General features: G+C 44.2%; 1 protein-coding gene across 2 annotated transcripts in view; it reads left to right on the top strand.

Moving 5' to 3' along the window:
• The first annotated feature begins 2,690 nt into the window (after positions 1–2,690).
• Positions 2,691–18,563, top strand: part of LOC124338602 (thrombospondin type-1 domain-containing protein 7A-like) — a 29,990-nt gene continuing 14,117 nt past the window's right edge. For both annotated transcript variants that reach the window (XM_046792690.1, XM_046792689.1), the window contains exon 1: positions 2,691–3,253. The gene's annotated coding sequence lies outside the window, so the exon portion shown is untranslated. The remainder of the gene's footprint in view (positions 3,254–18,563) is intronic.

Raw genomic sequence — 18,563 nt, 5'->3', positions numbered from 1 at the left:
GTAGGTCGTAGGCAGTATATCGATTGCCATCGATTTGGAGTAGAAACTTTCTGCTCGGGAATGAAAAGAGAATCGGATAAATGCGAAATAGATATACTTTGACCTTTTTTTCTAGTCCGATTTTTTCCCCGTTGAAAGCCTAAAATCCCATTGGTAAAAGGAGGGAAATCTAAAAGAAGAAGAAGGAAAAAAAAAAGAAACATTCAAAAAAAAAAGAGAGAGACGTCGGGAGACTAACTCGGATGTTTACCCATCGAGATGGTTGCGCTTCGACGCCCGAAACGGACTGACGGACGGCCGAGTGGACGGACGCATTTCCGTCTAGCTGCCGCTCCAGCAGCAGCAGCAGCGGCCTATACAGAGAGAAGGAATGTAACTACCGCTCGACCAAGCACACATAGACATTCTATATACGATACTGTATTTTTACACGAGAGATTCTCTCGGCTGGCACACAGCACAGACTAAAAACTCTCTCGTCTGTGTGTGTGTGGATGAGGGCAGCGCGTTCTCTCTCTCTGTGCTAAGTCGGCCGCCGCCGCCACCGCCTTGCACAAAGAAACATTGGCGGAAAGATGGAGCGCGGCTTTTTTCCATCGAGATTTGAAGGAACTAAGCAAGACTGGCATATCGATCGATCGGCGAGTGAGAGAGAGAGTCATCAGATTGTCATGGCAACAGAGTCGCCAATTTCTTTTGTTAGTCGTCATCAGTTGAGCTTTTGATACGCGTCCACATCCGTTTTTCTGTTTACGTCATCGCTCGTTTAGTCGTCGGCAACCCGACAGCTACATAACCGAGATGATCTTGCAATCCTGCTTATTTGCATAATAGTAAACATAACATTTGGTAATGTTCCGGGCATTTGGTAATGCATTTCACCATTTGGAAAACCACACAGAGTTAATCCCACGTTTTCAATTTTTCTCGATTGAATCAGATTTGTCAAATTCCAACAGGGGTTTCGTTTCAAGAATTGAACCGAGTGACTCCGACAAGAATTTTAAAAAAAGTAAAAAGAAGAACAGTGATATTTTGACTTTCATTGAAATGTCAGCAAAATGATCATAAGTTCAAACAAATTACCCTTTGACGTAAAATTCTCATGCATTTTCCCTGTGATTCTCTCTTTCTATATATAGTTCTACCCTAGAGAACTTTAAAGGGTACTTCCGATTCAGCGTATTCTCTGATGTATCCTGTACCTCCTACGCCTAGTACAAGTGACGAACGACAAAAAGGGAAATTCTCACATTTGTCAACAAACTGCAAAACTCTCGGGATTCAATTTCTCGTCTTTTTATGAGCATTCGTAGACGTTCTAGGTAATCGATTCCGCGCTTTTTTCTTTTTATAAAACAGTCAAAATAAACCTCAAACCCTCAGGGCTGTCGAATAAGTTGGCCAATAATATGTTTCTAACCTTCCCCGTTTTTCTCTGCGCCTTCCGGCTAAACCGTCTAACGCTCCTTCATTTACATCGTATACCTTCGAGGTTAATAGCCTCCTCCCCATTACCTTTTTCAGCAATTTTATGTGACTCTTTTCAATGCAACTCTGCCGCCAGCTTCTAAAAATTCCTTGGCTGTTGTTCAACGCAATCAGCAGTTTCGCTCGCATTCTCTCCCCCTGCGCACCCAGTTGAACTTGTTCCGCCTTCTCTCTCTCTGCTATCCGTATCAAAAAATCGGAATTAATTGGTTCAATCGAATGCCTGCCAGAGATACTAGACGGCCTGTATACGCAGTAACCCTCCGCTTCTTCGCCCTTGACTGGATGATTTATTGTTCGAGTTCTTCTAAGATGAGTCTATCCTCGATCTATAATAGTGTCTTCAAGTCTTCTTTTCTAAACAGTGGCTCTTGACGGACCCATTATTATATATTTGTGTCGACTGGAGATACACAAGGGCTGGTATAACGTAGTATATACACACTGACACACTATAGGCTGTCGATGGCGCGGGTAATGATGGCCCCAGTTGGGTTTGTTTGATAGAAAACACACAAGAGTCACACACCATTCCGTGTACAAACACACACGGCTAGACAAACAACAACAGACGACTAACACACTCGAGAGGAGGCGAGTGCGGCTACTCTCAGGTCACGTGATACCCCTTTGCGCTTGTTAATAGAGAGCCGGGCCAAATAGGAAAAAAGCGCTTTTATTCTCTTGCTGTATTCGACGGAGATATTATTTTCGTCTATAGCCGGCGCTCTTTTGCTCCGTTCTGCTTCAGCACGATGAAGGTTATTAATCGACTCTTTAGGCAGGGCAGGATCGATCTTCACTATACAGCCCAGCTGTCATCTCATACAGTACATAATACATCCAAGTTTTCGGGCGGAGGCCGTCGAACTGTCTCTATTCTCTCTCTTTGATGCCACGCCTACATTTTTTCTCACCCCTGCTGACTATATATACTGCTGGACCATATATCTGATGCAGCTAATTGCAAAAGATGGAGCTAATGAACCTTCGTATGATTGTTTCTGTAGATGTCTGAGGCGCCCGAGTGTCTAGTCTAGTAGTGGCGATACTCGGCCATGGCATGGCATGGCCGAGTTGCATCCACGCGGAGTTGACACGCACGGCGCAGACTCCAGCCAAACACCGACTGTGTCGTTGAGAGAGAGAGAGACTATAACGAAGCGCTTGTTCTTAGCCGGGCCAAACAGTCGGTTGCGCTCTGGCCCACGTGTTGGATCTCTCTTGCTCGAGTAGTCTGTGACAGTCTATTACTACGTCTATAGTGTGAACATTCCTCTCTCGCTTTTTTTGAAAAGAACCGTTCGTCAGTGGACACTGTGTGCTGCATCGCATATACCTTGAATCTGTTTGTTTTTGTTTCTATCGAGTCGGTTATTCGTTATTTTCGGTTTTGGGTTTTTTCGCGTGCGTTTGTCGATTGCAGCGACTGATTGTTGGGCGTTGGGCAGCATCTCGGCTGGGCCAATGTTGTGAGCATCGACGTCCATAGTCGACCAGCACGCAGCGGCGCTAGTCTTTTTTCTCCCGCGGGTGTGTTCCGCAAGTCACGACAGGAAAAGTCGTGCATGCACCACGGGAAAGTTGCCATAGAACTCGCCTCATAACAAAATACACGGACACAATAACCCAAGTGGCAACTCAAATCAAGCAACGAGCAAATCGAAGAAACCTATAGCACCCAACAGCCTATTCTTTCTTGTCGGGAAAAAAGACTGGCGTGTTTTTAAAAGAAAACATCGGCAACCCAGGACGTATAAAGGTAAACAATTGCACTATAGTCTAATTCTTTTGATGTACACTTATTGATATTGATGCTGCATAACATTATATGCGTTTTGGCTGTAACCTTCTCTGCGAGATTAGTCAGATAGACGCGCTAAAGTTGGACAGAGTGAAACAGAGAACGAACGAGAATTTGAGATGAGTAAGAGAGCTGTTCATCAGTCTATATACTCTCTATATGTATACAGATATACAGAGTAGACACTCAAAAGTTGCGCTCGAAACTTTCCCAACTCTCTAAAACTCGGAGAGCGAAATCGCGACGCTGTCAGTGCGCAGTTTTCATCGCCAATGTACTTCGGTACTCTTCTTCTCTCTCTACTCTTCGCAGATGAGAGAACAGAAGGTATCGCTGTAATGCAGCACCAGTCGAAAGGAGAAAACGCTGCCCATGGCGGACTAAAAGCAAATCAAACACTAACCAATCGCACAAACTCTTTTATATTAATGCGAAACTATATCTTGGTGGAATATAAGGAATTAATAATATAATAGAATTATACCCGCTACGCAGACCGTGACTTTGAGCTTTTCCGTCCTACGCTATATAATTTCAATCATTAGGGACGACTAGAGAAAAAAACAAACAAAAAGCCATTATTAATTAGGATGTTGTATAAATTTCGTCTGAGCATATATACACGGTCGAAATTATTAAGTATTTCCCCCCTCGTCTAGATTGCATTTCGATCCACTTCCGGCCGTTTTTATTTCATTTTATTTTTTTGATGATTTTATTTTATTTTTTATCAAATAATTGGGAGATTGTTTTCAGGCTACACTAATTAGCTGGCGGGAGCGAACGAGTCAAGAAGCGAGGACCTGACGAGCCTTATTATTGGTGTGGGATTTCAACGTCGAGGGGTGGGGAGGGGGGGAGAGGGAGTGTATATATATTATTAAAGAAACTAATTAAGAAGAATGCGTTAACAGCGTAAAATGGAGCAACAGTTTTTGTTTTTCTGGGAACGAGAATTTGAAACAAAAACCCAGAAACAAAAGAAAAAAAACACAAAATAACTATCAAACAAACAAGCCCCAAACTTCGCCAGGAGTGGCTCTTAGCTGCTGGTATATAGTCTCCATCAACTCGTCTACAAAACCCCCAAGATTAATACATGACTGTGAGTTTCAAGGCTGCTATATACAGCCAAAGGAAAGAGTCTCTACATGGAAAATTCATCCACCATTTTCCCCACTCTGTCTCTTTTTTTCTTTTTCTTTCTTTTTCTTTCTTTTTCTTTCTTTTCCTCCCTAGTTCATTTTATTTCTTTCGTTTCTTGCTAGTTTGATACTAAACTCACGGGAGTTGAGAGGGAAGACAAAAAAAGCAAAAAAACCCCATTAGGGAATATGCAGAGAGCCATCCCTTTTGTATTGTGTAGATATTGACTTTTATCAACTTTTCGGGGGTGGGGGGAGTTTTTTCTTTTCTTTTTTTTTCTTTTTTTTCCCGAAAATAAAGGCAAACGGCGAATAGTCAAAGAAAAACGAAATGATAATCAGATAATCAGAAAGAAGGAAAAAGAGAAAAGAGTTGAAGGAAGAATTTCGATGACGAAAGGGAAACCCCGAAATAGCCCATCATTTCTTTATGTACTGGATGGTCGTCGTCGTCGTCTATCGAGAGGTTGGCCCAGTCGCCCATGGACGCTATTCACGACGCCCGACTCCCATAAAGCGCAAACTAGCGTGAACAGTCGAGCCAGGATGTGCGGCCGGCAGCGCAGCATAGACGAGAGACGCCCAGCTAGCGCAGTCCATATCTAGTATCTCTAGACGGCGCTTTTCCAGTAAATACTGTACACCACATGCATTTATTTCATCTGATACTTGCAGAGCAGCACAGCAGTATAGTGCACTCTCTAAATATATACAGCACATTGGGAAAAAGAGAAGCTTTGATCAGTTCGGTTGCTTTGCTGCCATCGACTTTCGTCGTTGACGTCGGGATAAGGGGCGTGTAGAAAGGCAATTCTGCATGTCAAGCGGGCGGGAGGTCGAATCTGACAACACTGTCACGTCGTCACGGATTTTCTGGGTTTTTTTTTTCGTTTTTTTTTTTTGTTTTGTTTTTCGTTTTATTCCTTTTATCGAGATAGACCCGTTTTCCCGCGGTTTTTCTTTCGCTTCCCCCCGCCATCACCAATCGCCATCGCCGCTGCATTGTCCCGCTGCCTTCCCAACTCCTCCCTGCATGTACGAGTTGATCCTGAATCCAGTCGGCGCGCCCTCCTCTTCCTTCACTCTGTCATTATTCATTATCATCAGATCATTCCGGTCAATTGGCGCTTCGTTAGAATTTCATTCAGGATTAACGCAGGCCGCCCGGCAGCTGTTCCAGCTGACGCCGTTCAAAAAGGAACGAACGCCGACCAATTCGATTCCCTTCGACTGTATACGCTGATGTGACGTGCTCCCGTATACAAGATTACAATTCGATCAAACTACATACACAACAAGGAGCTTTTTCATGTCTAATCAAATCAACTCAAAATATATACTATAAGCCCGTCTGGTGTCAAAATGGGGAAATAAGAGTACCGTAGGCCTATACTATTCTTCCTATTGTTATTACACTTTTCTTCATTATGGCGGTCGTAACATCCGACATTTTTTTACGTTAGCGACTGTGGAGAAGGCGCCCCGGGATATATACGCCTTGACGGCTCCAACGAAAAAAGGAAAAATTATATGAGAATGAGAGTGCAGGTTTTATAGATATTTGTTGTTCGCTTCTTTTCTTTTTCACGATGATTACGTATACTTTCTCTTTCCATAAAACAGACTCCCCGACACCCTTTTCCTATTTTCCTTTCTTTTTATTTCTCCTATTTCCCCCTTTTTCCATAGATTCTGTTTGTTCTGATCCTCGTCTTGCACCGCTGACGGCGCAAAAGTGTCATCAAGTGAAGCCGTCGATGGGTCTGAGTTTCTTTACATTTGCTGCTGTACAAAGTATCTTTCGTTTTCTACTTGGTTTTCTAAACGAATAGCGTGGGGTTCACTCAGGACAACTCGTTGAAGATCAAAATCGATGCAGAATCCTCCGTGTTTCTAGATCACCAAATTACGATAATGATCATAACAATTAAGGAAGTCACGCGGTGTTGGATAATGCATGTGTCTGCGTGTTGGAATTCCTCCCATCGATCGCTCAGTTGCAATCAGGAAAAGTGTCAGTTGGCCAGCAACTCGAAATCGAATCGTTATATCGACTATTTTTCCTACATCTTATCTCCAGTTATATTCTGCCCCACGGGATTTTTGTACAATGTCGAATTCGTGTTGGATCCAACATCGCGTTAGCGAAATATTTCCCGATTGAGAAATCAATAGATTATTGAATAAAGTGAAATAAAAAAATGATGGAGAACTCGGGCTCGTCTTTTTGTGATGTCGCAATCCATTACAAGACACTCGACCCGATTTCAATTCAAACACAATTCGGCACAGAGATTCGCTCACCGTCACGGGAAATTTTGTCGGGTAATGACTCATCTCGAGGCCAACAACCTTTGGAAATCTTCAAACCACTTGCCAACTGCTGGCCTTTATTGCTGTGTTCATTGCGATAAATCAAATGGTCTCATTGATGGTGATTTCTCCTCCTATAGATGTTGGATTTATGAAGTTTTTTTCCCTTTCACGCACACAATGACAAGTAAGATCTGAAAGTATTTTTCGCTCCTTCCAAGTTCTAACTTGTGTCTATAGTCTAGCTGCATGCTGGATATATATAACCGCATGAAATAGAACTCGGTTGCTCAGGGTAATCGTGCTCCACTTGTCACATAATTCACTGAAGGGCTCCGCTCCTCCCATCAATTGCAGCTCGAAACTTGGGATGGGCCAGGAAGTCTCCGAGTCGCTTGACAATCCATTGGAAAATGCGGGAAAATCAGTTGCGGCCTAGCGAGAGTGTTGAGAGGGTCTAGAAAAGGATCTCATATTAGATGCAATGTAATGGAAGATTTGTCTAAAGCTGTAAATATCATGATAGATGAGGGAGAAGGAGAGAAAGAGACGACACACACATCCGTGAAGCCCAAAACGACGGCATTCACGCAGTGTGGCTGTGGCTATTATATTATTCTTCTACATGTAGTTATTCTTGTTCGCATTGCTGCTGGTCTTGTCTAACGGCTTTTTCCGATATTTTTATGAAGCAAAAGATCGAAAGAAACCGACTGACTTTTGGCTCTTCTTAAGTGCGTCCCTTTTTCTTTTTCTTTTATTTTGGTTTATTTGCGCCCAGCATTTCTGGCGCTAGAGAGGCGGCGGCCAATCATCGAGCAACCCGTCGCTTCGCCATGCATCTTTTATCCTCTTTTATAGGAAAAGAGCTGCACACCCGAGAGTGAATGGCCGGTGGCCACGTCGTCATGTGTTTTGTCTTTGGCGCCATTCTAGCGTATAGAAAGACATTGGCTAGTCTTTTTTTTTATATAATAAAAAAGAAAAATAGCATACATTTCTATTTCTTTTCGTCACGTTTTAAATCATCAATGGGAATCTGACTAACCATCAGCATATAACCGTCCGTGTGTACAATTGTTCAGTCAACGAGATTACGTTGCCATTTCCATCAGCAGGAAAGCGCAGGGATCCGTCAATAATATGGATCCTTTCGATTTCTAGTTCAATCAATCGATGCACTGTTGCCAGTCAGGCCCGTTTGTCGTGATTGGGCAAATGCTAGAAGCCCGTGTCCCCCAAGGCTTTTTCATTCTAGCGCTGCCTTGTAAAGAATTCTAATGAATCACAAAATTTTAAAAAATGTCTAAATTGATAAAAGGGAGAACTTTTAGAGTTGGAGTTTATTTCCCTTTCAACTTTTTACACCCTCACACGTATTATCGAGCTGGGCTATATTATTCTAATTCACAAGTTTACTAAAACATAGTTTTGTACTCTACGCAGAATTTTCTGTAGCTCTTATATAACAGTATACGGACGATGTGCACCCATGAACGAAACTACAAACTATTACAAACAAAGACTTTTTGAAATCCAGCTAGCGAGTATAATATAATATATATTATAGTCCGTTCTTTAGAAACTCCTACTCGCGGAGGCTTTATAAATTGCACTTTCGTCTGAATTCTATCAGCGTCGCTGTATACGGCTATATATACTTTGTTTCAGACTGTCGTATTACGTATTTGGTCTCTCTTTATTTCTACCAAACTCTTGTTACCAAGTAGGCAGTTTTGAACTTGAGCGTCCCCTGTTCCATTATATGACTTTGGTAATTGATATCTCATTACTTTGCTAGTCTGCTGTATTCATCCCGTTGTAAACGTTTCCCTCGATTCCCAGCGGCTGTCCATCATCGTTATATATTAGACTCGTCGTACTCTTAATCAGATTTCCTCAAACATCTGTCAACTGTACGAAGCGACCATGGGCGAAGAGATGGTCGATTTTCCGCACATTGTCGTCAACTGTTTTTGGGCGTGAGCAAACCTAAAAGCCCTAAAAGATGATGGAAAGAATACAACACACGGTAAAGGTAAGCGAGAAAGTTGTCGCCATTCTGCCAACATTGGGAAATGTTAAACGATGAATGGGTATACATATGCTGTGCACAGGGAAACTTGGCATAGAAAATGAAATGGGATGCCTGCATAGTCTGATTATTAGTAGTCGTTCTTTTATCTATTTTTTTTTCTTTGTCGACGGGGCCAAAAAGAAGAAGAAGAAGAAGAAGCGTAGAGAGAGATAGTGCCACATGGTCTGAATATCCGCTGACGGCATGCAGAACGATACGAGAAAGAGGATTGGCATTGATATTCAAAAAAGATCTCTCTCTTACTCTATACTCTTCGCAGGAGTGCACACGTAGGCACAAAATGACAGAGTCAATATTCTCAGCTCACCTCCTAAACGCAGTGCAGTGCAAGGAGAAAATAGGGAAGAAAGCGTCGCCAAAGTCTGAACAAGTTTCGAATCCCATTTCCTATATACTATATTGTCGGGAAAAAAAAGCCCTCTTTTTACTGTTCAGAAATTCTTTTGTGATTCATCGGCTCTCAGCCGATTTAAATGGCTGGTATTACATGCGAATGCGACAAAACTTTCAAAAGATCCTGCTGCGCTCTCTCCGTATCACCAAAGAAAAATGTCGCAGAAAAAAGAAGAGAGTGATCATCCGATATTATATTCTCCGCTTTAGAGAATTTGGGCGCATACATACTCGATAAAAAGAGGACGCAAATACGAGTAAGGGCTTATATAATATCCCCGATCGCTTATTGCAAATTTGCAACTGCGTATAAATCGAATGGCAGCCACAAAGAAAAAAAGGCTACACATTCATTCATTAACTGATATCTGTTGTATCTTTTTCGTCGTGTTTGTCCAATTAAAAAACGTGTCTGACTGGCCAAGAAACCCCAAAAAAGGATGTACACAAAAGAAACAAGACGCCGACGTGCAATGTGTGTATATCGCTTATAGCCCGGCCGATAGAAAGTATATAGGCAAGCGGTATGTTGCACATGTAGGCGTCGAGGAGCCATAGCTGGCATTCCTTCATTCCTCGTCTCACTACTACTACTACGACTACTACTATTATGCATGGGCGCTTATATTGTTGTCCTTGTGTCAGAGCATCGACATGCCACCCATGTTGTGGAGAAGCCAAAACAACATTTGGTGAGGCCATCAAAAGAGATCCCCAATGTTTAGCTGGCATGTCAAAATATGTGTGTTGTTTCTTCTTTCTTTCTTCTTTCGTACATCCCGAGGAGAGAGAGAATTCACGGTAGTCGGGAGAAGAAAGAAAGAAAGAAAAAAAGTTTGCCCCGGAAAATGATTCGCTTATTTCAACATCTTTTGAAGTTTTTTTTTCCCCTTCTCTCTCTGTGTGTGTGTGTTGCAGCAGGAGAAGCCGCCCCCATATTCCCTCTCTGTGTCTCTCATTTTATTATTCCGAAGTTGCAGGCAATTTCAATGTTGATAGGATACGCCGTCGTCTATATTGGAAGAAAAAGATTGGAATACATTCTTCTCCGTCTATCTATGTATTTCTATGCCGGTCGCTGCTGCAGCAGCACGGTGAATAACAAAAAAAAGTAGAGTAGTTGCTTTTTCCCTATTTGGGGCCATCGGTTGATGTTTGCTCCCTCTTGTTCCTCATTTTTCTTTTGCCTCCCTCCCCCCCCCCTTCCCCACCCTTGCTCTCCGTTTAAACGGACATCCATTTCTCTGGATCGCTCTGGATGGATATGCTGCTGTCTCCTCTCTCTCTCGCCTTCCCTTTTTTTCTATACTCCAGCAGCATAGGCCTTGCCCCTATTCATGACAGATGGATGGAGTACATCAAACTGTGATTCTATTTGCTTACCGGAACGGGGAAAATGGGAAGAGCGGGCGCCGGGGTATAGAGCGGGAGGAGGAGGATATAGACTATATACTCCAGCACACGCCTTGCGCTTCTCCACGCTGCTCTATCGCCCGTGTGTGTATATTTATTGATTTTTGCGTGTGTGTGTGTGTGTGTTCGAGTGTAGAGAAATCAGGGAAATGAGAATAGCTTGAGAGTGAGGGGGGAGGGGAGGGCTTGTGTTATATAATAGATTTTAGACTATGGCAGTTGGGGTGGTTATACGGGAAAGAGAAAAGTTCCCTTCGTTGAATTTCGGCTGGCGTAATGGTGTATAGACGGGATATAGCGAAAGTTTGGTTATGTTTCGGTACATGCACCTATTTATTGTGCGCCTTAAGGCTTGTTGCTGGGCTTGTCAATAGACCTCGTTATATTCCATGGCTGAGCATCGCGGAAACATGTTTACTAAGCCAAGCAGCTCTCTCTATATATATACTGTATTGCTGCAGTATATGACTCAATACGACCTGTTGATGAACAACACAGTATACACCAGATGAGCGATCAAATCAGAAAAAAGAATAAAAGTCAATCTCCAATCTTTTCCCTTTTTTGTATTTATTTATTGTTTTTAGCCGATGCTGCTGCTCTTTGTGGTTCCTCAAAGACAAGCAGCGCGGCTCTTGCCGTTTTTATATACTATTCCATTGGGAAAGGTCTCCGATTTATCCGCGGGAGACTGTGCAGGCTTATATATAGTTGGTAATAGCTGTCTCTGTCTATGACTCTTTGGCGTTCGTTGATATGGAAATAAGACGACAACGATGACTCCGCAGAGAGGCGGGCGGATGATGAGCTGGTAAGAACTGCCTGAATCTCTAAGTGGTTTCCGCACGTTTACTCCGCTTTTCCTTGCCCAATTCAGACACCTACTTCTCGTCATCTCCTTTTGCATCCGCATCCGCATCAATAGGGTGGGTCTGGATAGGCTTCCGGGCTGTGCGGGGCTGTGCGGGCTGTGCTGAGACGCTCTGCTATTTACTATTTAGACCTTTTGCCTTCAAGTTTCTGGCTGTGTGTCACGCATTGGAAGATTTTGTGGCCTCCCGCCTTGTGTGTGTGTGTAGATTCCCGGCGTCGGGAAAGAAGCCGTTGCCGCGTCCCAATTTGAAAACTTTCTTCCGCGGATTACTAAAATAAAACTTGAACGTCACATGAAATGGCAACACCCTCACGGAAAACGACTTTTCTCTCTCTCTCTCTTTTTGGTTGAATGCAGCAACGATATCATTTGATAATCTTATCGTCATCATGGCCAAGTTTCTGAATTTCTTCGTCACACTTTGTATTCTATCCACTTTGAGTTTCTCTCCCCCAACCCCCCCCCCCCCTTCCTTTCTCCCGACGCCCGCCCGACGCCCCACACCCCTCTTCTGAAAGAGTATTTTACTATGCAAATGACTTTCTCATAAAGGCTTCCAACTGCGGCATTAGACACTTGCCAGTTTCGTTGTGCAGTAGCTCTACTACAAATCAAATCAAATCAAAATGACTCCCGGAAAATTCGGCTAAACCCAATTTCATTCGTTGATCTATAGATAGCGCCGTCATAATGTTGCTAGCGTCTTTACGCGTTACACAATCCAAGCGTTTGCAATGAGTGGATTGGGCTAATTACCGTTAGGATGATGATATATTATATGGCTAGTGTCGTCCTAATTCAAATCAAAGGCAAACATTTTCAGTCAATAGAGATCTAATCAAAGCACAAATAGCTAAAGCAATAATGTCCAATGCGGGGCGTCAGGAATTCGGTCCGATACACACACACCGCCCGCGCGCCACACGGACCAAAGAGTTGATTAGATGGATTCGTTTGCTTGCGCTGCTGACTAGAGAGATATATCTATCGATCTGGTCTTTCTTTTTTCTTCTTCTTTTTTCTTCTTCTTCTTCTTTTCCCACCCGCGCTGTCCCACCGGCTTATCTATAAACAACTCGCTTCTGGCACAGACCACCCTTCTCTACACCGTACAGTCTAGTAGAAACGTGAGTCTCTCTCTCTATAAGCAACGACGTGATGGCCCATATGAGAGATAGAGAGGAGAAGAAGAAGATCTTTTATTTTTTATTTTCTTTAGGCTTTCCTTGCCCATGCAGGTCCTACCGCCGCCGCTGCCTCTCTTGTGTGTACCGAACAACTTAGCACTCGGGAAAATTGTTGATATAGAGGGTTAATCGAAAGGAAATGATATTGGAAGACGCGCGATGTTGGTGAGGTAGATGGAGGGGGGGGGGCGTTGCCTTTTATATTCTTCCGTTTGTATTTAGACACAAACACACAGACACACGGAGAGATCTGTCGCTGGTGCTGGTGGGCATTGTGCTGGTTGCTGGTCTCCTTGTGAGCCCCGTCGTCCTGTACAAAAGAGAGGGACTTGAGGCGATTGTGCCCGTCGCAATGAAGCTTTATTGTTGTTGGCTGCTCTTGGGTGATTTCTCTTGTTGTTCAAAAAGCGGGCGGACCTCCACTGATGGCCGAGAGGGACTCACGTGTTGTTGCCGTCTTATTCAAGAGCCATCCCCCCCCCCCCTCCACAACAACAACAAAAAAAAAGATGGGAAAAAGCCTAGAGCTCTTGGTTTGATGCTCTACAGCTGGGTAAGAAGAAGAAGAAGAATAAAAATAAAGAAATACAAAAGGAAAAATACGCGAAGAAAGGAAATAGAATCAAAACGCGGTGGCGGACAGGTTCCGATTTGGTTGACCCAGCAAATGCGGGTTTTTCTCCAAGCTATATGAGGTGGCAACCTCTGTAATATTTCCGTACCAACAATAAAACGACGTTTGCTGTGAGCAGGGTGTAATTTTCACGTCCTTTTTTAAAATTGTGATGTCAATTTGTCATTTCTTTTAGATATTCGCCGTATACCGTATATGTAGTATAAGCGTCATCGCCACAGCGCATCACCGCAAGCTTTTTGTCTTTGACTCTTTTGGCTGTCAATCGATCCCGACTGCACGCACGGTCCGCCCGGCCGTTGTTGCTGCTGCTGCCAATGGGGAAAAAAGCAAATTGAATTGACTCTCGACAGGATTTGATTGCCTTGGCTTGACTATATACTAGACTGCTCGAGCGTCTGGTTCTTATGACCGTCGTTTTCATCCAGCTATGTACGGTATCTGGCCCAACACACTCGACAGCACAACCCGGAGCTCGGCTGCAGCATCTCTGGCCACGTAGTGAAATATTCACTGTGCCATTCAAACGCTCTGACGAGGGACGAACGTTAAAGCTGCATGAGCACGAGCGATACTTAGGCTGCCTCAAGAGGACATTAACAACAGGAGCTATGACCCTTTCTGGGATCCATGGGCATATAGCAGCTATATGGCTTCTATAGAAACTATAATACACGCTGCTGCTGGGATCGACGTGAATGCAAATAGTTAATAGACAATGCACATTGGTGAATTGGGGACACGCCGACGACGGTTCTCCCTGTCTCAGTTGTCACATTTTCAACGGTATAATGACCGTGGAGAACAGTGACACGAGTCAAGTGACGCGGCAGCAGTATATGGTAACCGGTAGTCATGGCAACAAAAGTAACATCTTCTTTCTCCAGCAGCAGCAGGCCAGCAGCAGCGCCAGCAACCACATCATTCACTCAGTTCAGTCACTTTGATCCACCCGTCTGTCTATTGAGCAGACATGATCGCTGGATAGCCTACCCCTAGCCCCAACAATCCGGCGCCGATCTTTTTGACATCCATGTAGAAAGAAAGAAAAAAAATAAAATAAAGGAGAAAGGCGTATCGTCTTTTTCAAACATCAGTAACTGACGTTGATCCAATCAGTAGGATCGCTCACTTTTTGGGTTCTTGTCAGTTTCGCCTGACACCACTGGAACGTCAGTCTCTATCTTCTTCTCTCTCTTTTTAGATTTCTCTCTTCCAAAATGTGACTTGCATCGATTCAGCATGTTTCAATTGGGAAGCCATCAGCTTTCGGAGAATGTCAAACTCATCAGATTATCTGCGGAATGATGCACTCTGCAGCGGCGCCACACCGACATTCTTTTTTGCTTCTTTTTCCTTTTTCTTTTCCTTCCGTTGATATGGTAGAAAGGGCTTTCCAAGTCATCCAACGTACAGGCATGAAATCAAGGAGAGAGAGAGTTGTACAAGTTGCATCAATTGAATCAGTAAAGGAATGGGGGGAGGGGGGGGGACAATAAAAGAAATGGAAGATTTGGCTAGAAAATGGAGGCAACACGGTCTATTTGGTCTGGCAATTCCCCTTTTCCCTTTGATGATGTGTGTCTCGTGAGTGAGCTCACAATTGCGTCATCTCTTAATAGTCTCCTGCTCTCAAAGGGAGAGGAGAGAAATATCTTGGCGATATATCAACCGCAGAGTTTTTGTCCTTGACGTCTTTATTAAGTAGCCCAGGCAATACTTGTTGGTAGTCAGATTCATCACAAAGTTCCTCTAACGAGAGCGTCTCATCGCCAAGGTTGGTGGGACGATTCGTCTCATCCCTTAATCAGCAATCAGCGACGCACGGAAGTCAATCAACTCTGGCGTTTCTCAAACGATGAATACATCGAAGCGAATTATACAACGCCAAACTTTATGTGCTGGTATATACCCCATTACATGTCTCGCTAAAGAACAAAAGGCACAAACGATGTGCAGTTTCGGCGGGGCTTTTAGATTGTTCGCTTTTTCGGTCAATTAAGTGGAAATCGCTGAGTTTGCGGACGTATTTCGGCAATGGAAAATAACCCTCTATTAACCGAGTGATAGATGTGTGCAGCATGCCAAGCAAAAGGCGGTCCAGTTTAACCGAAAGTTGGTCTTCATTTTCCCTTCCCCATGTCGGGCGGGGGGTATGGAGAACACACCGCCATATAGCATATAGCTGAGAGCAGCAGTTAAGCTGGAAATAAGTAAAAGGAATAAGTGAACCGTCAAGGAATCTCGGGCTGTAGAGTGCCAGTATAACATAGACGAGATTTTCCCATCTGCGTCTCTCCCCCCTAATATCTACTTTACAATAGAATAAAAAAGGGACGAACAACCTCTTTCTCTTTGCCACCGTCCCAACTGCTGCCAATCTCCTTTTAGGGGCCGCTCTTTTTTTCTCTCCTCTCTTGGCTCCTGCTGCCACGCCTCGGAACCCTCCTTCTCAGGATCTCAGCTGATGCTGCTGGACTCTCTGCTTCGCTTGCTCGCCTTCGTCCCTCTCTAACTTAATGCAATTATATCTACGGGGGGAAACCGGGTGCGGGCGAAGGATTGCGTGGACGTTGGTGCACGTAAGGAGCGACCCCAAGATGGGAACGATCAATTTATTGTTCCTTGATCTCGCCTCACGCTCATTCCATATACTAGACACTCCACCCTCGTCCTTATTATTATTACCAAGGAAATGGTGTCCTATACAAGGAAAGAGACAGTCTACACAGACAACAGTCTGCTGTCGTTTCTGATATTGATATTGCGCCATATACGTAGATCAGTGCATCAATAGGTTTATCTCACTCCGGAGCATCTGATAGATTTCCGATAGGCTCAATCTCTCCCCCCTACACAAACGAAGGGGAGATATACTGTAAGACATCTATTGTGGCCCAAGCTCTTTATTTTTTTGAATTATTAAGACTTTGTTATATTGTGTTACATAACGTCGATAACTTTTGATGCACACAGTTTTTATATAAGGAAAATATATAGGGAATATTCTGAAGCTTCGCCTGGTAATAATGGATGGGAGCGGAAGGCGGAAGGGGTCTGGGTGACTGCTGATATCACAGCAACACAGAGAGAATGGCACAATAGATGGCCATTTAACAATTTGATTTACTAGGCTACTATACTATATATAGGCTTCGATGGCCTGGCTCTAGATATATAGCTACGTTTTCTATTTAAGAGCAATAGTCTATTAATCATCGAAGGCCATGCCTGATGCTGCCGAACCCGGTTCATTGTTTAACACCGAGTCCCACCGCGGCTCGCCTCGGCCAGCCTTGCTTGATGTTTGACGGACGGATTACATACGCGCCCATTTGCTGGATGTGTTGCGTCTCTATAACGTCAGTGCTCATCATTTCCCGTTTCACGTACAGCTTATAGATATGACGTAATGGCGTTAAAGCAATGGGCTTTGTCGGATCCACTTTTCTCTTCTGTTTTCAGCCATAAGAGCTTTTCTCCCCATCTTAACCTGTGACCTTTGCAAACGATTCGGCTCTGACCGGTTGCTCATACCCAAAAGGCCTGCAAACAATTAGAGAATAGGGCGAAAAGAACTGCGAGTGAGAACAGAAGAATGTAGGCTATGATCTATATGTAGGCCAAACGATCAATAGAGTAGGACCGAAAAATACGTCAAAGTGGTGGCTGCTACTGCTGCTGCTGCTGCGTGCATTTGAATACACAAAGACAGAGCATTGACAAAGTGTCTGGAAAAGTAGCGAAAGTGCTAGACGGTGAAGCTGCTGCTGCACTGAGAATATGCGGGAGGAAAACCCCAAAAAGATAAGAGACTGCTGTAGTGGAAGATGGATGCTATAGGCCGTCGTCGTTCGCTTTTCTCCGAAAGTCGAGGACCCGACGGAAAATCCCCCCCAACCCCCAACGCGCGCTCTCTCGCTTTCCTATTTTCTCTGGATTTGCATTGAGTCGAGTGGTGCGATCCGTAAGCCCCTTATCCCTTACGTGCTGTATTGCTCCTGTATTGCGCGCCAAGCCTTTTCGGTCCTCACCATTTCCAGTTTAAAATCAAAAAGGAGAGGAAAGGGGGTAGTACGCAACGCAATGAACGCGGGCGGGGAGAAAGAGAGGGTGCCAATGTCTCTCGTGCTCTATACAGTACATATCTACGACGTCCAGCCGGCGTGTGCTTGTGTGTTGCTCCTCTACTATAGCCGATTCCTGTAGTATATAATCCAATAGGTTATACATGGCTGCATGTTTTATGTCTCTGCAATATAGATGGATGGATATTGCTGCATATAGAGTATCAAGTAGTGGAGAGACTGAAAATCTATACGGGATATACCCAATGTACCGTGCGCCAGTGAGTTCGGCAAACGATTTTCTACGGCAACTCTGCTGCACACGCCCACCTCCGCAATTAGACATGCTGGATACACACCGGCGCTATATAAGACGCACTTGGACTGCACAAATGTATGTAGTATGAGTATGAACATAACTCGGCTGCTGCTAGCCTGGTCCTGGACTTCAACAGGATTCCTGGCCAGCAGCAGCACCCCCAACCCCCCCCACTCCCCTCCCAGCCGCCGTTCACTCTCCCGGCCCGCGCCGCTTGCTGTCCCTCAAGTTATTACACGGAGCTTAAACACGTCTATCTGTTGGGGCGTACCAACGTGCATTATTAAACAACGCCTCGAGCGGCATGTCACGCGTTTGGAAAAGGCAACCGAAATAACTGGCCGGCTGCGCTCAAGCTGATTACGCCAAGCACGCGCTTCTTATTTATTCTGCGGCCAACAAGTTGAAAAACGACCGAAAAAAAAAAAAGGAAACGAGCGGGTGCGGTGGAAACAGGGAGATGGGGGGGGGTGGGGTGGGTAGCGAGAACACAACATTGATCCCGCTCTATGGCTTCTGCTTATAGACTTCTTTCTTTCACTTCCTTCCGGCTCAAGCAATTATTTTGTTGCCTTTTTTTCCCTCAACATCAGCCATCAAGGTTTTTCTTTTCTTGCCTTTTATTTTCGCTTTCTCTTTTACTGCTCGGCAGCCAAACAAATTGGTCGTTCCTTGGGTGTTGTTGCAAGATTGGTCGGAGACGGATGGCTTTGATTTATATAGTTTCGCAGCACGTGTGTAGGAGAAACAAGAGCTAAAAAGATGTAATTGAAGCGTAGCAACTCTTGATTCTTTGAACAAGAGACCAATCAACCCGCTCACAGT

The sequence above is a fragment of the Daphnia pulicaria genome, chromosome 4, assembly GCF_021234035.1.
Source record: "Daphnia pulicaria isolate SC F1-1A chromosome 4, SC_F0-13Bv2, whole genome shotgun sequence".
Taxonomy (NCBI): domain Eukaryota; kingdom Metazoa; phylum Arthropoda; class Branchiopoda; order Diplostraca; family Daphniidae; genus Daphnia; species Daphnia pulicaria.
Note: the sequence above shows the minus strand (reverse complement) of the source record. Positions and strands in the feature narration are given on the sequence as shown.